Genomic DNA, 17,890 nt, shown 5'->3' on the forward strand with positions numbered 1-17,890 from the left:
AGCAAAACAGTAATATTGAAATGCACCTAAAATGCTCATTGTTTTGTTTTCTGGCTAGATGTCTGACACTGTTTTCCCCGGATCAATGAGTCAATGTTCGGTTTTATTTCTTGGGCTGTAGCAACCCGCAAAACAGCATGGAGATTGTCATTGGTAATGCGTGATCTGTGCTTGTTTTTGTTCAGATTCATTATTGAAAACATCTGTTCACAAAGATAGGTGCTCCCGAACATGGGTAGAATACGGGCAGCATGAAGTCGGAGCTCTGGCATTGAGTCAGGGGGCAGTAGAGGGTAGAAGTCCTCAATTTCAACATCCTGAAACCTTGATTTCAGGCCACTGTCAGACTGAAGCTCGATTATCTCCATCTGAAGGTGATGGGGCACATTGTTGACATCAACTGTAAAAGGATTGGCAAAGATGTCAAAGCCTGAGTGCTGTGTTCTAAAGTCAGAGACGCGCCGCTCAAATTCACTTAGTAAACGGCTAACTTTGGTAGCCAGCCGACTGCAAGGAAAAGTACCAGAAATAGTGGTTGAGATACTCAAACAAACGGGAAAGTGGGCAAGATTGTCCTGTTCCAGTTGGGACTTCCATAGTTGAAGTTTACGATGGAATGCTGTGATCATGTCAGACATCTTCGTGATGACTTGTTTGCGTCCCTGCAGCTTCAGATTCAGTTAGGCGAGATGCTCGCATATGTCACACATCATAGCAAAATCACATAGCCAGGCGGGATCCGACAGTTTAGGCAAGGGCTTTCCTTTACTTTCCATGAAAAGAGCAATTTGTTCTCTGAGCTCAAAAAATCTTTTGAGGACTGCGCTCTTGCTCAGCCATCTTACTTCTGTGTGGTATGGCACGTCTCCATGCTCTGCACCCACCTCCTGTAAAAACTGCTGGAACTGGCGATGATTCAGGCCACATGCCCATATAAAGTTAATAGTTTTAATGACTGTGGTCATTATGTCATTCATGTCCAGAACTTTTCCACACATAGCCTCTTGGTGGATAATGCAATGATAACTAATCAAGGGTGTGTGGCAGTGACTTTTTTGCATTCTTTCCTTCATTAGTCCAACCAAGCCTTTCTTTTCTCCGCACATTGAAGGTGCGCCATCGGTAGTTAGCCCCACCAACTTTTCCCAGGGTAATTTAAAATTATTTATAGATTTCTCCACAGCCTCAAATATATCTCTACCAGTCGTCGTCCCATGCATGGCAGCTACATCCAAAAGTTCCTCAGTGACAGAGAGGTCGGTCTTCGTAGCACGTATAAAGATGGACAGTTGCGCTGTATCAGTGTTGTCTGTGCTTTCATCGATAGCAAGTGAAAAAGCATGATAACTGCATGCCTGTTCAGCCAGCTGTGATGATAGATTTCCTGAGAGTTCTTGAACTCTATCTGCAATGGTGTTTCTTGACAAACTGACATTTTGAAAACTCTGTATCTGGTCTGGGCATACTTGCTCACACACTTTTAGCATGCATTGCTTCAAAAAGGCACCCTCTGAAAAACACCTTGAAGTACGTGCAATTTCTTCAGCCACTATAAAGCTTGCTTTCACTGCAGCATCATTTTTCGCTGTAGCCTTTGTAAACATTTGCTGCTGTGATTGTAGTTTGCCTTTTAGTTCTTTAACAATTTTATGCTTTTCTTCCAAAGTATATTTGCCATACTTAACATTATGTTTGGTGTCAAAATGACGACGTATATTGTACTCTTTCATCACCGACACTGTCTCATAACACAATATACACACTGGTTTGCCCTCTCTAAGCACAAACATGTATTCATTTTCCCATTTGTCATTAAATTGTCTGCCTTCACCGTCAACTTTTCTTTTCCTGGACATTTTGGGATCAATATTGGCAGTAAAAGATGTAGTTTATTGGAAATCTGCGTTAGAAGGAAAAAGTTGAAAACTGCACAGGGATAGCTTGATTTGGCAGATGGAGTGGAGAAAAAAAAGTCAGTCAATAAATGCCTGGCTGGGTACAGATAGCAGATTCTGTTGCGATTTTTATGCCCGCACACTCACTCTCTCCTCTGCTCTGCCACCCGCACAACCACATCGGATGCCGGACTATATGTCACGCCTCCTGAATCTCGCGTGACTTGTTATCTATGCACATGCGTAATAGATAGCAAGTACGGCGGCCGGCGAGGCGGCCGGCGAGATCACAAGCCTCCTATGTCACCACGCGTCATTGTGATGGAACGCAGCGGAGTGCAGGGATGACAGCGCGGTGCGGGCCACATTGCAAGGCCTGGCGGGCCGGATTTGGCCCGCGGGCCTTGTGTTTGACATGTGTGAAATAAGGCCTCCCCTCGGCTCTGTCTCAGAATGAAAATTAATTTACTGTAAACTGGTCGCTAGGGCCACCCCGACTGGTGTCTAGCAACCAGTGACTTAAGTGGAGTCCTGACTTCACTGCTGTGTGGAGGCTGAGTGGAGGTCAGAGTGAGTGGTGAGTACAGGGTGGGAGAAAGGAGGAAACTTTCTCAGATGCATGTATTGATAGAAGAACAGGAGAATTAGAGTGGACAGGATGCGGCGAAGGTGGTGAGTGCTGGTCTGTCTCTGGTGACACTACCTGATGCTCACGGCTGCCCTCATGATGACTGAAAGTTCTCAGTCAGTGGCAGACCCTGCTCCAGCCCAGATCCAGGCCCCAGCAAGCCCAGTGAGGGTCCCCAGGCAGGCCCCAGGGGGTAAATGTCTGATAAAGGGGTAGGGGGGATGTCTGGGGAAGGTGTTCAGTGGCACAGGGGTGGGTGGATCACTTAAAATGACACAGGAGGATCAGAGGGGGCAATCAAAATGACACAGGAGGATCAAAAAGGGTTACTAAAATGGTAATCCCCCCTCTGATTCTCCTGTGCCATTTTGATTACCCCTCTGATCCCCCCTGTGTCATTTTAAGTGACCCCCCTCCCCCCATCTTGATACCCCAATTCCTTTTTTTACCCTTAGAAATGAGCACAAAAAGAAAAAGCTACTCTGTGGAGTACAAGAAAGGAATCATGGAAGACTCTTGGGGCCAAAATCTTACTGCTTTCTGCAAAGAGAAGATGTTGAGGATCCGATTGGTCTGAAAATGGTGAGCAGAGTATGGTAACCTCATTGAACAAGTGGACAAGGGAAATGCTAAAAAGCACAAGTGTGGATCAGGTTGGCAACCATTATTTTCCGAGCTGGAAGACCTGATCTGTGAATGGTTTGTTGACAGGAGAGCAAAGCCTTTGGTTATGAATAGGGCTCAGATTCAAGAATTTGCCCTTGCAATGACACCACAGAAGACTTCAAAGCATCACAACACTGGCTAGATACTTTCCTTCAGCGAAGTGAACTGTCTTTAAGGAGATCTGCCAGTACAACATTGTTTAGGTTGGAAGATACTCAAGTTATTAAGCGAGCACTTGCATTCAAGTCCTTTATTGATGATGCTGACTTCTCTAAATACAATCTTTCCAACATGATTGCTATGGATGAAACTGCAGTGTTTATGGGTCAATCATCTCAAACAACAATTGAACAGTGGAGTGCCTCCTTAGTGTACATTCCCTCAATTGCTTATGTAAGTGCACGTGTTTCCTGTATTTTGGCAATTCGTCTGGATGGCACAAAAATTCCACCTTTAATCATTTGTAAGGGCAAGAAGAAAAAGATTGAACGTGTTTTGGGTGTTTTTATTATTGAAACTGAAAAAACCTAGGCCACACAAGCAGTTATAAGGAAGTGGGTCAATTTAATGCTGCCGCTTGTTATGGGAGAAAGCCAAAGAGGTCTTATAGTCTGGGATGCAGCCAACACTCACCGCACTAAAGACATGAAGACATTTCTTCACGAAAGAAAAGTAGATCAGATAATGATTCCCGCAGGAATGATGGCTTATCTCCAGACTCTTGATATTGCAATAAACAAGCCATTCAAAGACACTTTGCACATGGAAATTAATGACTACATTGAAAATAGAATGGAGAGAAATCAGCGTGGAAACTTTGTGAAACCTAAAGTGCAAGAAGTTGTGACTTGGGTGGAAGAATTCATGGGAGAAAATCACTGACAGTTGCATTGCAAATGCACTGCACCACACCAGCCTCCAAGGGAACCCGCTCCGAGCAGGCGACTGGCAGTGCTCTGCGCCCAAAGCCCTATTTCTGAGCGCTGCCCTTGCCCCATCTCCTCCTTCACCCAACCCTGAGCATCCACACAGGAACTGAGAGAATAGCAGCCTCCTGGGCATTCTGGATTTGTCCCTGAGCCCTGCCTCCCCCAGCACTCTCAGCGAGAATCCTTGGGGAGCAGAATTTTCATCTACAGAATGTTAGCAGTTTCTTCACCACCCCCAAACTAACTACTGAGGTGCCCGCAATGCTTGAGACAGCCTTGCTTGTGTGGGTGTAAAACAACTTCTTTTTAAAAAAAATTTCTTCATTGATTAAGGTATCACATAATTGTCTTCATCCCCCCTTTGATTCCTGGTCAAGGGCATGTTCCGGGGTTGCAGATTTGATCCCACACACATGAAAGACAATTCAATCCATGTGTCTCTTTCACATGAATGTTTCTCTCTTCTCCTCCCTTCCTTCTATCCACACTCCCTAAAAAAAAATAATAATAATAATTAAAAAATATACTCAGGTGAGGATTAATAGTAACAACAAAAAAGTTGGGATAAGGTTAAAATATTATTTCTGATGCTGTCATTTAGTAATCTATCTACCTCTCCATAAATACAATAACAACTACAACAAAATCAAGACTTATAACACGGACAATCTCCACTGCTTCAGTTGGGTCCATGGCTATTATAATCTTTCTTGCCCTCTCAGCCAGCCATTCTAGATCCTGGACACACTCGGGCACTATTTCTGCTGGTTTAGGTTGCTTCCCTAATGGGGCATATCACTGACAGGTCTGAACACCTAGTTACCTCACCCTTCCTTGCCCAGAGGTACTTGCTAACATTGTTCATTCATAGTTATTACCAATTGTAGAAGCACCAAGAGCTGCCCTATTGATTTGTCTGAACTCCAGACATGCTCCTCCCTGCCACCATCACATACAGGCCACTCTGTCTTCTTCTGAAAAGCAGGATCAAGTACCATCGTCCATATAGTAATCTGCTGTTAAACTCAGGCTCTCCTGGCATGTGAGCCCAGAATGACTAGGAGTAGTCAAGGCATTGGGGTCTGTTCAACCCATCCTCCCAACCCCCACCTGACCCCTCCTGCCACAGCCCCCAGTCCTCTGTCAGAAGGTCTCCTCCCTCCACTGCCACTCCCTCGTGCTGAGAACACTGGCCCCACTCGCATCCGCTGATGGCACCAAGCGATTGGGGCCAGTGCCAGGTGCCAGCAGTGGGTATGAGTGAGGCCGATGCCAGCAGCAGGTAAGAGTGCTGGGTGAGACCAAGGTATGTGAGAACAAAGAATTTTCAGTAACCAGCAGAGGCTCACCCTGATGACAGCGATCAGAGCCCTGCCTTGGTCTGGCGCCCCACTAACCTGCTCCACTATCCCGCTGCAGGCTGACACATGCTATGTTTGGCATTATGCCACGTGCTGCTGTGCCACCTGGTGGTCAGCGCACATCACAGTAACTGGTTGTTTGGTTGTTCCATCGTTTGTTCTGTTTACATATTACACTTTTATTATATAGGATTAGTTTCAGGTGTGCAACATAGTGGTTACCCAATCTTATACTTTACAGAGTGCTTCCCCTGATATTTCAAGTACCCTCCCTGGACTGTACATAGCTATTACAATATGATTTTGCCCCCATCGGTCTCTCCCTGGCCACTCCCACCCCCAGCACATGTTCTCACTCCCTAGTGTCTGTGTCCAGTGGTAAAGGTTATATGCATGTCTTTGGTTGGAGTAATTGTCTTTTAGTGGAGCTTTCTGTGTCACAATTCCCTGAGCATCCTAAAGTTCCCCACCACCCTCGCTCTTTTCTTAGGCAAAGACAGCTTTTTCACTGGGGTAACTAACTGTTGCAAGCCTCTGGGAACACTTGGCCAACTCCCAGGGATGTTTGAGCAGAACCCAGACCTGCCCACAGGCAATAACTGATATATATATATATATATATATATATATATATATATATATATATAAATTTTTTTCTTTTGTTAATTTTAAAATTTGTTAATTTTTAAATTTTTTATTTTGTTATAACAGCATCTCCCTGATGGACACCTGACCTGAGGATATTTTTCCCATTTTTAAGATTTTTAAATATTTATTATTACTTTGTGGAAAGAAGATAATGGAGGAAGCAGTAGGGGAGAGAGAGAGGAAGAGAGAAAGAGAGAGAGAGAGAGAGAGAGAGAGAGAGAGAGAGAGAGAGAGAGAGAGGAGGAGGAGAGAGAGAGAGCAGACTCGAGAGAGAGAGGAAGTCGGGCGCCACAGAGCTTCATCGCGCTCTTACTCTAGAGAGCAAGCAGCTAGACTCGTGCTCTCCTACGACGATCGCTCTCGTCTCTCTCTCCTACGATAAGAGCGCTCTCCTCGCGCGCTCGTCCGCGACTCGGCTCGAGTCTCCTAACCCTCCCCCCCCTTTTTTCTCTCTCCCCTTTCTTTGCCTTCCCCTCTCACCCCCTACCTATTGCACCGTGCTCTCATCCTGCAACTTTGGTTCATGCCCTTGACCAGTCATGGAATCCACCACCCTCTGGTGCTGCGGTGGAAGCTCTAACCAGGGGACACTCCCACCCAGACAGTCTCTGAGATTTGAGATATTTGGGCTTTGCACATGTGTTCTGGCTACCTTTGACCTTAAGGTTCTATTCGCAGGGGTCGTGATGTCAGAGGCTGATGATTGATTAGTATGATTCCGAGAGGAGATGTTAAACTGCCAAACTGCCCTGCTTGAATGCTGTGGCATGAGTGGTTGACTAGAGAGCTTGTATTCAGCTCAAGAGGTGAGAAAAGCAGAGGGAAGGTGAGGCTTCTCTGAAGCCCTAGACGCTCTGCCATGGAAAAGAATTTTTCTTTTCTGAGAAGTCCCAGCATGGTGGCCATGGACTCCCCCACCCAACCTGGGACCAGTGGCGTGGGAACCAGAATCCCCCACTATGAAGACCAGCACATGGGAGAGATCCACAAAGCTGCCAGTGTGGGCAACCTGCGGAGAGTGAAGCAAATCCTATTGTTCAGGAAAAGTATTCGGAATGATAGAGACATGATGAGCAGGTAATGGGGACTGGGAGGCTGGTGGCCTGGGGTCCACTGGGAGGATGGGTGGGTGGACCTGGGAGAGGTGCACCCTTGCAGGTCTCAGTGGGTGGAGCGCAGCCTCCTGTCAGCCAGGGCGATGGGTTGACTTCTTTCCCTGGGCCTAGCAGCATCTCCCTGATGGACACCTGACCTGGGGTCTAGTGCGCAGACCAAATTTAGGAGCAGCAAAAATAAAAACACATGGACTCACTCATAATTCCTCTTACAGAGCACTTTACTGACAACATTTAAGTGATTTAACTACACATCAATAATGGAAATGAAATTAAGTACATTCAACATTTTTATATTTATTTGACTAGAGGCCTGATGCATGATTTTATGCACCAGTGGGGTCCCTCAGCCTGGCCTACAGGATTGGACCTTAAATGGCTTTAAAACACCCTCCAAGGGGTTCTAGATTATAAAAGAGCACAGGCCAGGCCAAAGGACCCCACCAATGCACAATTGCAGACAGGGAAGGACATGAGAGGTTGGCCAGTGGGGTGGGGCCATGAGAGGGCTGTAGGGCATGTATGGCCTCTCTCCCTCAGTCCTAAAATGTCTGACCCTAGCTAAGCTACCAGTTGGAATGTCTGCCCCCTCGCTGTCAGTGCACATCATAGAGACTGGTCGACCACTCAACTGTCTGCCCCCTGGTGGTCAGTGCACATCATAGTGAGTGGTTGAGAGGCCTTAGCATATCATTAGCATATTATACTTTGATTGGTTGAACAGCTGACTGATGACTGACAGCATATTAGCCTTTTATTATATAGGATTTTGTACTGTACACATTTTTATATCATATTACATACTATAGAAAAGTACACAGTGAAAGAGAAGTACCAGGAGAATACACAAATGCCTATTTATATATATATTTTAATGTTGAAAAAGACTCAAAGTAAAACATTTCTGGAAGTTGATTGAGCAATATAAAAATTCAAGCCTGGCTGGCATGGCTAAGTAATTGAGTGCTGACCTAAAAACCAGGAGATCATGTTTCCATTACTGGTCTGGGCATATGTCTGGGTTGCGGGCTCTATTTTTTGTAGGAATGTGGAAGAGGCAGCTAATCAATAATCCTCTTTCAACATTGATTAAAATATATTTTACTCATCAATAAAAATATATTTTAAAAAATTTTCAAGCACTCGGTCTACAAGAAAAATAGTCTCAGCAAAATAAAAGAAAATGTTCTTGCAAAATATTTGCAGTATATGTGTATCAGAGAAGAGATGTCATCCTTTTACAGAGTAGTCTTTGAAATCAAGAACAAAAAACTATAACTTGAACGTGAACAAAGTTCTTTTTGGATAAGTATAATTAACCAATGGACAAATGAAAAAATATTTAATGCCCCTGGAAAAAAGGGAATAAGTTAAAAGAAGAAAATAATATTTTCTATCCATAAAGTTTGTGAAGATGACCAGTGATTGTCCTTATACTAATGCTTAAAATTAATTTGCTTTTGACATTTGCATAGGGATTTTGGCAGGAGGGTGAGTGTTAGAAATCAGCAATCTCAGATTGTGAGAGACCTAATAAAAAAGTGATATACTAATACTAGAGACTTAATGCATGAAATTTGTGCAAGAATAGGCCTTCTTTTCCCCCGACTGCTAGCACCAGCTTCCCTCTGGCACCAGGGACCCAGGCTGGCTTCTCTATGACCTCAGCTTTGTCTGGAATGATGTCTGGATTAATTAGCATATTATCCTTTTATTATTATAGATTCTTTGTGGGATTGGGCCTAAACCGGCAGCTGGACATCTCTTGAGAGGTCTCAGTTGTAAGAGAGTTCAGGCTGCGTTTAGGGACCCACCACATGCACAAATTTTGTGCACTGGGCCTCTAGTACAGATATATTCTTTATACACATCAATTCTATTTATACTAAAAGCTAAGTTATATAGTTTATTTCACTCAGTACTTCTTAAAAAGGTAATGTCTTAATAAGAAAAACTCATTATGGTTATACATACACATGAGCAGATTATGATCTTACATTAGTGAAAAATAGGTTCAAAATGTGTTAAAATTTATTTCTGAGCATCACAGACAAAAAGCAACCTAAAAGAGTTCACAACCACTAAAATAGTAATGCATGAAATGTTGAAGGGTATTCTTTTTTTTTTAAATATATTTTATTGATTTTTGTACAGAGAGGAAGGGAGAGAGATAGAGAGTTAGAAACATCGATGGGAGAGAGTCATTGATCAGCTGCTTCTTGCACACCCCCTACTGGGGATATGCCCGCAACCAAAGAATATGCCTTGACAGGAATCAAACCCAGGACCCTTCAGTCCCCAAGCCAACGCTTTATCCATTGAGCCAAACCGGTTTCAGCTTGAAGGGTATTCTTAAGGAAGAACATTAAAGGAGAAGAAAAAGAGGAGGAGTAGTTAAAATACATAAACAATAATATGACAATAAATATATATTTACTAGAGGCCTGATGCATGCAATTTGAGCAAGAGTAGGCCTTCGCAGCTTCAACAGCTGCCTGAATCATTTCCTCACAGCTGTGGTGGCTTCCTTGATCCTGTGGCTATAGCCCCGGCTTCACCTGGAAGGTCCTCTGGAAAGATATTTGGTCTAATTAGCATATTATGCTTTTATTATTGTACTAGAGATCTGTCCGCATTGATTTGTGCAATAGGTTTTCCTTTCCCTGGCTGTCGGCATCGGTTTTCCTCTGACGCCTTCTGTCTTTGCTTTGACTGGTTGGAGTCTTCACTCTAGCCAGAGCCTTGAGTCTTCTCTGCACTGACTGGAGCACCACTCTGGTAGCTCCCTCCACAATCCCCCTCCCGGCCATAGCAGGCATCCGACCCTGTCCAGCCTCTTCGCACCTGTGTATGCAAATTAAGCAGTCATCTTTGCTGGGTTAATTTGCATGCTTACTCCTTATTGGCTGGTGAGTGTCATGGAGGTACAGTCAAGTTGAATATTTCTCTTTTATTAGTGTAGATGTCATCAATTGAATCTAAAAATCAAAATAAATGAATAAGAAGTCTAATAAACAGAAAATACCAATGAATAAAATAGAACCAGAGGCATGGAAACATGGCTGTATCTCAGAGGCAAGGGGAACAGAGGAGGCAGGATGAGATTAACCTAAGATTTTACCAATAAACACAGACAGTAGGGTGTTGAATGCCTAAGGCGGGGCAGGAACGAGGTGGAGGGAGACAACGAAGGAAAAAAGGAGGACATCTGTAATACTCTCAACCATAAACATTTTTAAAAAGAGAGAAAATGTAAAAAATTATTACTAATGCTGAAGTGTTTTTTTAATCTATAAAGAATTTTTATTTTTATTTTTTTAAAGCAAACAGCCTGATTGCTTTTATTTTATTTTTTAAAATTTATTTTATTTTATTTATTTTTAATATATTTTTTATTGATTTTTTACAGAGAGGAAGGGAGAGAGATAGAGTTAGAAACATCGATCAGCTGCCTCTTGCACACCCCCTACTGGGGATATGTCCCCAACCAAGGTACATGCCCTTGACCAGAATTGAACCTGGGACCTTTCAGTCCCCAAGCCGACACTCTATCCATTGAGCCAAATCGGTTTCGGCTATAAAGAATTATTTTAAAATATTAAACTCTTCCACTATGTATACCCATTCTTTCAATCCATTTTTTTTACATGAAATATAATCTGAATACCTATTCTATAATAAAATATTCTACACAGGACCCTTTCCCTCCAACTCTCAGGCCCTTTTCATCCTTACAATCTTCATGTTGTCTAATATGAGCAAAATGAGAAATTTATAATTGAAGTGTTAGGAAATCATCAGGTTGAAGCTTTTTCTCCCTGCTTTTAAACAAAACAAATTTTTTTGAATGTAGGAAATTGTAAAAGATAACCTTTGCCTGCCCTTTTGAAATGTATAATAATATGAAATACAAATATTGATCATTGGGAACATATGCTTTCCCTACAATCTATGAATCTAAATATTGAGCAAAATGAGCCATCCTATGTATTTGAATTCTGATTCTTCTTTGGTTTAAGTTCCCTTTGAAAATCAGAGTAAGAATTACTTAAAAAGCAAAATTCGTGTTTTGCTTTTTAAGTCTTCTTTCCCCCATAAGGCTTTTAAGAATTAAAATTTATTTAAATGCCAACCATTTGACTAGAATTGCAAGAGGTCTGTTGTAGTTATTATTACTACATTTCTTAATGTAATGGCATGATGTCAGTATTTTATGCACCATGGCATGATGTCAGTATTTTATGTACCAATATTTTTTTAAATGCTGCCAATAATAGCTGTAAGACATTCTGAACTAAAAATTGGATTTCAATATCAGAGATATTAAAGTGAGATAATATAATCATTCTAGAATAATTTAAATACTGTGTTCTTTCTGATTCTTTAAACACATCTTCAAAGTAGTTATAATGATATCAGTTTACTTAATTGAAATGTTGTCTTTGTAAAGTGGTAGTAATAATGATACTAATATTATCACAATTATTGAGCTGTGTTTTGTGTGCCAGGTACTGTAGTAAATACTTTGCATAGATTCTCATTAAAATAAACAATGGTGTCCTGTGAGACACCTATTATTTTTATCCCCATTTTGTTGAGGAGGAAATTGAAGTCAAGAAATGACAGTGACAGCTAATAAGTGACAGTTAAAATAGGATTAGAACCAAGTTTAGCCAAATTCCCAGGTCATCCTCTCTGTATTCAAATGGGTTTCTCCTTCACTATTGTGATGAGTAACAAGAACTAATAAATATTGTACTATCCACAGAAAAAAATTAAATATTTGCTTTGAAGGCATAGAGAGAAATGTTTACAATTGTATGTGCAATTGAATGCTTGCATCTAGTGCACTCTAAGTTCCTAAGGAGTCCTCTCACTTTTATAGGACTGCTCTACATGTGGCCTGTGGCAAGGGCTTTCCCAGAGTGGTGAGACTGCTGACACGCAGAGGTTGCTTACTGAACCTCTGTGATATTGACAACAAAACTGCTCTCATTCACGTATGTACTCGCCAACTATATCAACATGAGATGGGTTTAATTTAATTAGTTAGGATAAAAATGAGTTTATCTCATTTAACTAGAAGTCATTGGTGAAACTTGTGGAATGTTTACTTTGAATTCCTAGAACTTATAATCTATTTCTTGGCATAATACTGACAGGCCATACAATATGAGCAAGAAGAATGTGCCACCATTCTACTAGACCATGGTGCCAATCCAAATGTGATGGACATCCACGGCAACACTGCTCTCCACTATGCTCTCCTTGGTACCAACACAGCTATAGTGGAAAAGCTACTTTCCTGTATGGAAAATATGGAAGCGAGAAACAAGGTATAGATCACGTAACTTTATTTAAAAAATATTTAAAATACATGTTTTTACTTTAGTTTAAATCTTTTAAAAAATTGTATGTTCTATTAATTTTAAAGAAAAAGAAAGTAAGAGGGAGAGAGAGATAGAAATATCAATGAGAAATAATTATGAATTGACAGTCTCCTGCCCATCCTCATCCGGGGATTCAGCCATGACCTCCTGGTTCAAGGGTCAGCACTCAATCACTGAGCTACACCAGTATTTTTTCCTTCCTTCCTTCCTTCCTTCCTTCCTTCCTTCCTTCCTTCCTTCCTTCCTTTCTTCCTTCCTTCCTACCTAGCTTGCGCTCTCGCTCTTGCTCTCACTTTCACTCTTGCTCTCTCTCTTTTCTTTCTCTTTTTTTCTTTTCCACAAGCATTTTTTTTCTCACATACATACACTAAATATAATAGATCAGGCCCTGTCACCATGGCAACAACTCCAAAGCCCAGTCAGGGGCTGGGGAAATGTAGTGTTCATGGAAGGGGCAAAGCTCTGCCTCCCATCGACCCTTCCACCCCAGAAGGAAGAACTTCCTGTTAGTGCCTGATAGGAGTGGGAGATAGGCTCAGAGCCCACTAAGGACTGAAGGCCTGGGGGAGTGAAGTGATGCTAGGGACTGGCTCCTATGCTGGAAGGGGCTTAGGAAATGGTGCTGCTGGAGGTGGGTGGGAGGAGGAGGCCTAGTGCCCAGCAAGAGGAGCTGGGTGAGTGCAGGTGGGAAGAGGAAGCCCCAGTCCACAGGCAACAAAATAGCAACAGGATACCAGGATAGGAACAAAGATTCTTGGAACCCGGACTGTTCTTGTTGGAAGTGAGATTTGGAGAATCATGTTGCAGTTAATCTGTTGAAGAGGCAGTGGAGGGCATTTTAAAGGGAAGAATAGCCAGTGACTGCACAGGGGTGAGAAGATAGGGGATCTTTTTTTTTTTCTTCCTCCTCACCAGAGGGTTTTCCCCCCATTGATTTTAAAGAAAGTGGAAGGGAGCGAAGGATTGAGAGGTGAGAGAGAGAGGGAAACATCAATGTGTGGGTGCCTCCTGACCAGAGCAGGGGACCAAACTTGCAACCCAGGTACAATCTCTTGAATGGGAATCAAACCTGGACCCTTCCATGAGCAGGCCAGTGCTCTAACCAGGGGAACACCAGCCAGGGCAAAAGGGGCTACTTTTTATTTACTTTCTGTATTATATGTTCAGAGGATCTTGTATAAGTTTTAATATTCAGTTTGTGTGTGTATTTATATATGTAATTTAATAAATTGTAAACTGTTTTTTTCCTTTTATACAGAATGACTTCACACCATTTTCAGTTGCTAAATATGGAAACAAAGAGAAAATGGTCGAACTTTTAGTAACTAAAAGTTCAAAAGCTGATCGCATGGAAAGGTACAGTTGTTCATTCCTTGTTTTTTATTTGGAGATAATTTATTAAAGCTGGGGACAGTGAAACAATGAAGGGTGTAGGATAGAAGAAGCAGGTGTTAGTTGGAAGCATTCTAAGCTGTCTGAGAGATTGAAATAAAGCTTCAGGAAAAGACCAGACTTTCTCCTTTGTTACTAGATCTGCCCCTCAAAGACACTAGTGCATCTTTGTTTAGGTAGTGAAAGGTCCCATGTCACCTTTCCCAGAGAAATAGACAGCAGCCTGCCTAAGACTCCATAATTGAGGTTGGCCCCTCAAGGGATTTCCTTGCCATAAGAATGAAACATTCCCATTTGAGTTGAATTTGCCTCAGGTTACAAATTATTTTAAATTATGCCTAACATGGAAGCCAGTTAGAAATATCTGATTCAAAACTAAGTTATTAAACAAAACAAAACAAAACAAAACAAAAAACTAGGTTATTGGTCCTTACCATTGCTATGGGTGCATGATCCATGACCCATCAGTATCCATGTGTGACAAGTAGGATTCTATCTTTCAAGCCAATGGGAGTGGAAAGGGATATTAAGCATCATTCTCATAAAGATCTGCTGGTTCACAGTGTGAGTAGGTAGAGAAAGGCTAGTAGTAGTCCAGGCAAAGTCCTGACTTCTATTAGTGTTCTACAGTTCATAGGATTCACAACAAAAATAAGGGAGCATTGTGTTATCTGACTTCATGAGGTAATGAATTTGTACATAAATTTAGTTGCAAGTTATATAGTAACTGAGACATCCTGAATTACAGACCACAAAGAAAGGACAGGTAATAACCAAAATTAATACCATTTTCTGAAAACAGCAACATTTGAATGTTAGAGTCTATTAAAAAATCCCACATTACCATTTCTTTGGGATTCCAAAACAGGGTCAACAAATAGAGTTCAATAACAGATCCCCCCCCCCCCCCCCCCCCCCCCCCCCCGCTTACTGAGCAACTCTTTTTTTGCTGTATTTTTTCATTTCAATATCTTGGCAGCCTTCTAAAGTGAGGCAGTTAGATTCTTATTTTATAGAGGAGTACTTTGAGCCACAGAAAACTGACTTGTTTGAGAACAAATAACTGTTGGTTATAGAACTAGAATATCTGAGTTCAAGAGACTTGCCATTATGTCAAGCTAACTCTAATTAATTCATTGAACTATATTGCCCTCAAATCATGACTCTTTTATGTTACTTTTCTTTAAAAATTACATGCTTCATAAGAAGTTTATAGAACTTACAAATTTGAAGTGTCTAATATAATTATTGTTTTAATATTAAGTCTAATGTTATCTGACATATGCTAAGAATTTATATTTGGAAAATATTTTTATATTTGTATTAAGATAGTAATATTATTTATCACAAATTTTTATTCACAGCAACCAACAACCAACTTTTGAAAAAAAAGAAAAAAGAAGACCTTTGGAGCCTTCTAAAAGTAACAATCTTGGTAAGTCTTCTGGTAGTGAATTACTCTTGCTGCTCCTACCATAGATGGATTAAAAGTAAGGAAGTTTTAATAGTGAAGGACAATAAAAATCAAAAAAATGTGTAAATTGCATGTATTAGTTTTCTTAATCTCTTTCTTAATAGAATAGTATTCAGTATTATTTGTAACTTAATTGTAGGTAATTTTAAAGTCAGGGCAATGTTGTTTGAAAAGTTCATTTATTTAGTATTAACCCCTAACATCCTATATGATTTCTATATGTAAAAAAGGAAAATGATTTTAAGTTAGGATGTTGTATATTCCTCTATATTCACATTGTAACAGATTGGACTTGTATATACAGAATGGACCTTTTGTTTAGTTTTGACAGGCAATGGATTATATTTAGTAAATGAAACCTGTTTTACATAGTGATTTGTCTCACTCAAAAAGTAGCTAAAACAATATTTTCCTGGTACCACAAACAAATGGCATACAAAAATAACTGCAAAACTTATTGTGCAAAGTCCTAATGAGATTTTAAAAAAATATATTTTTATTGATTTCAGAGAGAAAGGGTGAAAAAGAGAGAGAGACAGAGAAACATCAATTATAAGACCTGTTGTTAATAGGTGCAAGTTTCTAGCTCAGACAGCTGAGACACAAGGCTGTCTTGAGTTTTAAGTGCACTCAGGGCATTAAGTGTTAAGCTCTGAGCTGCAGACAGTGTGCACTGTGATGGTACAATGGGCACAGGTACTGTTCCAACAGACTGGAATTTTCTGTAATGAAACCCTACTTTGTATCAAAAGCAAAACAGACTTTAGTACAATAAATAAAGGTCAATTTATGTTAAAGGGGGGGGGGGGAGAGAATCATTGATTGTGTGCCTCCTGCATGCCACACATTGGGGATTTAGCCCACAAAGGGGGCATGTGCCTTGAGAGCTAATGGAACCTTGACCTCCTGGTTCATAGGTAGACCCTCAACCATTGAGCCATGCTGGCTGGGTCCAATGTGGTTGCTTTTTAAAGATACCTACCAATAGCACAGAAATCAGAAAGGCAATACCTGTTCAGAATCATAGGATACTTTACATAGTATGGCAAAAGGCCTCACTATCATCAACTTGATTCCTCAGAAGTCAGAACAGAATGAGATATGTTGATTCAGTAGAACAAGATGTTTCCTTCTGTTTGTTGGATAATTGTCAGGATGCTGTAATTTCTTTAGAACAAGATGCTCTGATAAAAAGATAATAAAAAATAAATATACAAATAGCCCAACTCGGACTAAAAAAATTATAATAAAAATACAAAAGTGTTTCACAGTGACAAAGATGCCAGTGTGGTACACAGATGTGGCACCTACTTCGTTGTGCAATCTGAATCTGAACTGTCTGAGGACACCTTGGACTTAGTAGACTTACCAGAGGACTTGGGTATGTTGGTTTTGTAACTTATAGGAAATACAAAGATGCAATATCATTTTGACCTTGAGCTCATAATATGAGAGCTGTCTCTGCTTTATTTCTGTGTTTATTACATCAGAATTTTCAAAGAAAATGTCAAAATTCAGTTATTAATTTGTCTGCCTATTGATCTACTATTTAACTCTCAGTTGCCTTTTAGGTACTGAATGCTGTCCTGATATTGCAGAATTGAAATACTTTAAAAACACAGTCTCCAAGAGATTATTATTGTCATTGTCATTTCTATTAGTTACTATACTTTATTTAATGCTTGCTAGGTGGTAGAACTCACTAGTTTATCATTATCATTATTTATTCTTTTTTTTTATTGTTGTGTAGCATGTGCCAGCCACTTTGATCCATAATGCTAATTGCAGTTTTTAAAATGTAGTGAAATCTTGGCTGGTAGTTCAGTTGCTTAAAGTATTGTATCAATAGGCCAAGTTGTGGGTTTGATCCTTGATCCTGGTCCATAACAGAATCAACCAATGAATGCTTAAATAAGTGGAACAACAAACGAATGTTCTCTCTCTCTCTCTCTCTCTCTCTCTCTCTCTCTCTCTCTCTCTCTCTCTCTCATATCAATGTTTAAAAATTGTTAAAAAATAAAGACATGCTTGCACACCCAAGCCTTCCCCTTTTTCTTTCTTCACAGGGATGATTTACTTAAACTCTGAGTGACCCCAGGAAGGGTCCAGAGCAGCAACAGTCACTAGCAATTCATCCTGGGCAAACTTCCCAAACCTGACTTCTTAGTGAGCCTAGCTCATTTCCCCAGCCCTTTCTTGTTTCACTATCCCTAACTTCTATTGTATAATAAATGTCCTCCAAAATTCACCTACACACACAAATAAAATAAATCATATAAAATAAAATAAAATAAAAACGTGGGTGGGGTTTAATTTAAGCCTGCAGATGGAGAAGTTGGGTAAAGGGGCAGAAGGGTGATGTGTGGCAACAGGAACATGAGTCCGAGGGCTA

The 17,890-nt window shown here is 40.8% G+C and overlaps 1 long non-coding RNA gene across 1 annotated transcript; it reads left to right on the plus strand.

Annotated features, from left to right (window-relative positions):
• The first annotated feature begins 11,950 nt into the window (after positions 1–11,950).
• LOC118702282 lies at positions 11,951–13,934 on the plus strand. The gene is made up of 3 exons (XR_004982678.2): positions 11,951–12,242; positions 12,405–12,578; positions 13,891–13,934. It is a non-coding gene; the product is annotated as an uncharacterized LOC118702282 (long non-coding RNA).
• The last annotated feature ends 3,956 nt before the right edge of the window (positions 13,935–17,890 follow it).

This window comes from Pipistrellus kuhlii, unplaced genomic scaffold (genome assembly GCF_014108245.1).
Source record: "Pipistrellus kuhlii isolate mPipKuh1 unplaced genomic scaffold, mPipKuh1.p scaffold_m20_p_1, whole genome shotgun sequence".
Lineage (NCBI taxonomy): Eukaryota > Metazoa > Chordata > Mammalia > Chiroptera > Vespertilionidae > Pipistrellus > Pipistrellus kuhlii.